The sequence below is a fragment of the Dipodomys ordii genome, unplaced genomic scaffold, assembly GCF_000151885.1.
Source record: "Dipodomys ordii isolate 6190 unplaced genomic scaffold, Dord_2.0 Scaffold48, whole genome shotgun sequence".
Taxonomy (NCBI): Eukaryota; Metazoa; Chordata; class Mammalia; order Rodentia; family Heteromyidae; genus Dipodomys; species Dipodomys ordii.
Window position 1 is genome coordinate 12492505 of NW_012267264.1, and position 6031 is coordinate 12498535.

Consider the following 6031-nt stretch of genomic DNA (forward strand, 5'->3'; position numbering starts at 1 on the left):
CGGGCAGGGGGCCTCGGGAATGCGCGCCCGGGATCGCTCACCGGCACGTGGGGAGCTGGCTCGCTGCGCAGTCCCGGGGCTGCTCCGGCGCGGGCAGGCCCGGACACGGGGTCACGCCGTCCGCAGTCCCAGGTTTGGGGCGCAGTCCCAGCTGTGGGGGTTCGGAGCGCGCGTCAGCGGCAGAGCCGGGCGGGGGAGGGGCAGCGCGACGACGGAGTCAGCTGAGCCGGGGCGCTGCGGCTAGCTGCGCTGCGCATGCGTGTGGGGGGCGCGAAGGGGAGGGAGGAAATTCCTAGGGAATGTGCACCGCGCACGCGCGCTTTTCCTCCGGCGGCGCTGAGCCTTGGAGCGCAGTCTGGGTGAGGACGGGAAGGTCTCGAGTTCAGGTCCCTACACTTTGGCGTCCAGTACCTTTTCAGGCTTAAGAATGGACTTCCCTTCCCACCCCACCCTCCATCAGGTGTTTGTTTAGTCACTGGAGAAATACTTGCGCTTTTGGCTGTGTGGCTCCTGGGCCTCTCACCGGGGAGTGGGTGCTGGCTGTGCTCACTTCCGAGGCCGCAGAGCACGCTGCGCCTTTGCAGACGCCTTTCCGCCCCGCAGACACTCAGGCGCAAAGGCCTGCGCTTTTCTTGTTTTCTTCCTATGTTATTTTATTGGTCTTCTCTGCGGCTGTCAGGAGTCCTTCCAGCCACTTTAACCCCGCTGGGTAAGTCAGGAAAAGTTCAGGATCACACCGGGCTCCTCGCAGAACTTCTGCTCTGGTCTTGAATTTTGGCCTAGGCGATCTCATTTTGAAAATAAGAATACATGTTGACATTCTTTGGTCCAGCAATTCCATCGTTTGGAATGTATTCTACATCCAATGAGGACTCTAAAAAGATTCACTGAACAGTGTGTCCGTTCAAAGAAACTACCTGACAATAGTGACACTGAATTAATATAGTACTTTGCCAAACTCTTACTAAGCCTCTATTTTCTGTATTTTGAAATTTAAAAATAAGTAGGTAGGTTGCAATAAATTGGAATGGTGAAGGAAGAGGGACAATTCTTGAATTGATTCTGTCATTCTCCCTAAGACCTATCCTTGGTATTACTGGGCTACTAAGCTATAATCTTTCCAGGCAATGAGTTATTTTAAAACTGATTTTTTAAAAATCAGATGTTTTATTACATAGAAAGTATTAATAAATAATTTAGCAGTCAAAATCATTATGTGCAGATAAGATATAAGCTACTATAATACAATGTAGTGGTTGTTCGCATTCAGAATACAAAATTATTATGTATTATCTTTAAATGGAAAGAAAATATAAAATCTAATCAAACTTGAAACTAGCTATCTATCAGTGATTAAGTCTTAGAATTTTATAATAAAGACTATAAAGGGAATATAATTACTATAGAATTTTATGGAAGAGCATAACAAAAGTAGTAAGAATAATTTCTTAAAGCACTTTGGAGAAAACATGCTCACAGATATTTCTTTTTCGAAGATAGTCTTTTTTTTTTTTTGCCAGTCATGGGGCCTGAACTGTGGGCCTGCACACTGTCCCTGAGCTTTTCAGCTGAGGTTACCACTCTACCATTTGAGCCACAGCACCACTTCCAGCTTTTCCTGCTTATGTGGTACTGAAGAATCGAACCCAGGGCCTCATACATACAAGGCAAGCACTCTACCACTGAGCCACCTTCCAGCCCAAGATATTCTTTTTTAACATTATCTTCCAATGAATCTCCAGAGCCACCCAACAAAAATATAACTTATCAACAAATACAATCCAGAGATATAATTTTAATTTTTCTAGCAGCCACTTAAGAAAAAGTGGCCAAGTGCTGGTGGCTCATGCCTATAATCCTAGCTACTCAGGAAGTTGAGTCTGAGGATTGCAGTTCAAAGCTAGACTCTCAACTCCAATAAACTACTTTAAAAAAGCTGGAAGTGATGCTGTGGGTCAACTGGTGGCACTCTAGTCTTGAGCAAAAGAAGCTCAGGGATAGCACCCAGGCCCAGAGTTTAAGCCTGAGTACCAGGAAAAAGAAAAAATGAAAGAGGTAAGTGAAACAAACTAGAACCCCAAATGATAATGAGGTTGTAATTCCAATATGTAAATACAAAAGATATTCCTAACATTTTTACTATTTTTTCCTCTTTTATATTAATAAAATTGAGAGAGGTAAGAAGTCAGGTAGATTGACAAGTCAATTTAATATAACAAGAAAGTATAGAAGAGTCTTAGAATAACTAGGATTAAGCAAATGATGAATATCTGCTGAAAACAATCTTACGAAGAGCAAAGTTTGTTAATTTTTATTTGCTGGTTTTGCTTTTGTGACAGGATCTGACTATATATTCTACTCTGGCTTTGAACCCACAATCTTCCTTTCTAAACCCTTCCAAGTACTGGGATTACAAGAATGTTTCACCATACCTGAAAAACTTGCTAAAGTTTGAAAAAATTGAATTTATCAACATAGAAAAGTCAAATGAGGAAGAGAGCTAAGTAAAAGATGCTAAGGTAAATGGTTATAGAGAAATGGCATGGTTCAGAATTAGTGATTAAAAAGTACTTTTTTGAGGAGCAGATACTTTAGGAGCTGGATAATCCCAGAAGGCAAGGGCAGGCAATGGAGCACCAAGTGCAAAGCCCATGTTGTGAAACAAATTAGTGTATTTAACTATGAACGTTTGTCTGTTTGTGAGCGAGGACACAATAAAAAATAAAATCAAGCTGAAAACTAATTAAGAGAAACAACTAGAAACCAGAACCAGTGAGATTTGATTGTCATTTAATATTTTCTGAAAGAGTTACAAATAGGAGTTTTGAGTGGAACTTGCAGAAAAAGAGTCACAGCTCAAGAAGAATCAGTGATTCGTATGAAGAAGAATCAGTGATTCGTATGAAGAGAAGTACATAGTAGACGTTTCATTATTTGTCTGCACTTCATTCCCAGACAAACAAGTGAGGTACAATCCATGGGAAGGATTACGGACTTTGGCAATATCTATATTAGTAATAGCCAGTAATATATAAAGAATGGAGGAAGCTCACTATATTCAAATTGATGCTTTAATCTTTTTTAAAGTACTCCTAGGACATTACAAGAGTCTTTCAGGTTATCATCTTATATCCTCTTTAATAATATCCTAATAATATGCACCCAATTGATCTTTTGTCAATGCAACCAAGTATCCGAAAAATCAGAAACAACTTCAATGAGGAAAGATTTATTTTTTCTCGTGTTCTGTCTGTGGTCACTTTTGGGTTTGAGATGAGGCCCAAGCTACATGGTTGGAAGGCTATGGTAAGCCAGAGCTGCTCCCTTGTGGTAGTTAGAATTAAGAAAGATAATGGGGGAAGGAGCAAGAAACCAGGTATAAAAGGATAGGTCTCTAATGACTTATTTTCTCCATCTACATCCAACATAGCCAAGTCTCTGCTGCCTCCCAAAAAGGGCCAGCAACTGGAGACCAAGACTCAACACATAAGCTATTGGGGAAATTCTGTATTCAAATCATAAATGCATTTAAATCAGATAAGTAGAACAATCTTTGATGAGATTACTGACCTAGGAAGTGACCTACCTGGTTACAGCCCCATTGTTCCTGATGGATTAGTTCTGGAAACCATTGTTGGTTGGTTTTGTCATTGTATGAACATGCAGCATGTAGTTATACAAACCTAGGAGGTGTAACCTACTGTATTCTTGGGTTATGTTGTGTTGTCTATTCCTCCTACGCTACAGTCCTGCAGGGCATGTTGCTATCTTGAATGAAGTGGGCAACTGTACTACAATGCTAAACATTTGTGTATGTAAACATAGAAAAGGTACAGTGAAAATATTAGGCAATAGTAATAAATGGTAGCCATAAGGAGATAAAAGTTGCTTTTCACTACATGGATACAAATGCCAATCATAAAGTAAAATGTCTAGAGGAAAGAAAAAGAAGTATTTCAAGTTTTTTTATTGTCTATGTGATGATGACCATTGTAGAAAAGAGGAAAACCAGGTCCAGAAATCCAAAGTCCTATCAATTTAAGTTATAAGAGACTCACTCTACTCACGAACAACACAAACTAGAGAAGTTTGTTTTAGATATAGAAAGGTAAGAACACAAGTAAATAAACTGAAATCTAACAAGCAGTGCAAACTTTCTGAGAGTGGAGAGAATTATGGCTGCTTTTATTTCATATAAAACAATTGACAAGGAGGAGTGGACCATAATGAAAGAAAGACTAGTCAAAGATTTATTGGCGATGTGTGGGCTGGAATGACAGGTTATAGTCTCATGGAGCTCCAGTCACAGGGTGAGTCTGCAGCCACCATTTAGCTCTTTATGGAGGTTTTCAGGAAATGCTCAATTGTAGTAGTTGAATATAGAGGGTAGAGCTTCATGACTGAGATTAATCACTTTACAGATCCCAGACTCTCTTCTGAGGTACTGTGGAAACTCTCTAAGGGCTGAAAACGGGGCAATAGGTGGAGGAAATTCTCCTGAGGCAGGTCTGGAAAATAACGATAACCCTATGAGCATGCTGGAAGCTTGACTTTTAAAGTAAAAAAGTGATCTCCAGAGTTTTGTCAGAGCTGAAAATCCAAGCCTATTTGAAGGAAATGGTGAACTGAATCTAATTAAAGCTTCAACAAAATTAAGACTTGGCAAATCTAAAGAATTGATTGATTAGGCCTTCAAGACAAGAAGCCTAATAGAAGTGAGAAGATACTTTTAAAGATCCATATTATATACTGTACCTAGTATACAATAGCATTAAGAATTATAAGACTAGCTAGGCACTGGTGACTCATACCTATAATCCTATCTATTCAGAAGACTGAGATCTGAGAATCTCAGTTTGATACTAGCCCAGACAGACAAATCTGTAAGACTCTCATCTCAGATTAACCAACAAAATGCTAGGAGTAGAGATGCAGCTCAAATAGAGCACCAACTGTGAACAAAGTAAAAGCCACTGGAAATTGTGGGACCAAAATTTCAAGCCCCAGTTACAGCAGAATTTTTTTAAAGAATTATAAGATTTATTAATATTACTTTTTATTAAGGAATTGTATAGAGGGGGTTCAGTTTCACAAGTCAAGTTATAAATACAAAAAAACAAAAAACAACTTGATCAATGTTACCTCTTCCAGTGTTGCCGCCTCATCTTTCCCCATCAATATACAAGATTTAGTCAGGAGCAACAAAATGTGGTCCATGGTCACGTCAAAGAACAATTAATGTGAAAAATCATAGAAATGGCCTGGATTTTGAATTGTCAAGTAGACATTAAATTCAATCTGGTAAATATTCCTCTATTCCTTCTCCCTCCCATATCTTACTGGAACTGTAGAAAAATAGAAAACATGAATGATTAGAGAGAGTATTTTAGAAAATAGGCTTTTGTGGGGTTTTTGTTTGTTTTGTGAAACTTAGGCTAGGGTGCCATTGTCCTCTTGAGCATTTCTTTGGCTCTTTCCCTCCTCCAGGCCTTACTAAGAATTGTGAAAAATAAGTGGGAGTACCACAACCATGCATTGGTGGTAGCGGGCTTGTTTAGGATGCTCCAGGCTCTCGTTTGATATTTTAGCAGCACATTCATGCATGTGTGTGTACATATATATTCACACACATGAGCAATTAGAAAAGTTAGAAAATTAAACATGAAAATTTCACTTGTTTGGATTAGTAAGTAACTCATAATATTAACAGAAAAATGGTGTCAAATAAAATCCTGCCACTTGCTACAACATGGATGAAGTGATGTAAGTGAGGCCCAGAAAGACAGGTATCTCATGACCACTCACATGAGAAATTTAAAACAGTAGACTGAGAGTAAAGTGGTGATTAATCTACTGGGAAGTAAGAGCAAAGGGAGCAATGTAGAGAGGTTAGTGAAGGGTACAATGGTGTTGGATTGCAGGAACAAGTTCTCCTATTGTACCCATGGCAATTATAATTAACAAAAGTACGTTGTATTTCAAAATAGATGGAAGAGTAGATTCTCATCACAAATGATAACATTGCATCACA

At 39.5% G+C, this 6031-nt stretch overlaps 1 protein-coding gene across 2 annotated transcripts in view; it reads right to left on the reverse strand.

Moving 5' to 3' along the window:
• Tmem106b (transmembrane protein 106B) overlaps positions 1–224 on the reverse strand; it is a 19395-nt gene extending 19171 nt beyond the window's left edge. The window contains exon 1 of one of the 2 annotated variants that reach the window (XM_013020053.1): positions 42–224. The gene's annotated coding sequence lies outside the window, so the exon portion shown is untranslated. The remainder of the gene's footprint in view (positions 1–41) is intronic. The other variant, XM_013020052.1, reaches the window with a different exon arrangement.
• Positions 225–6031: the final 5807 nt, after the last annotated feature.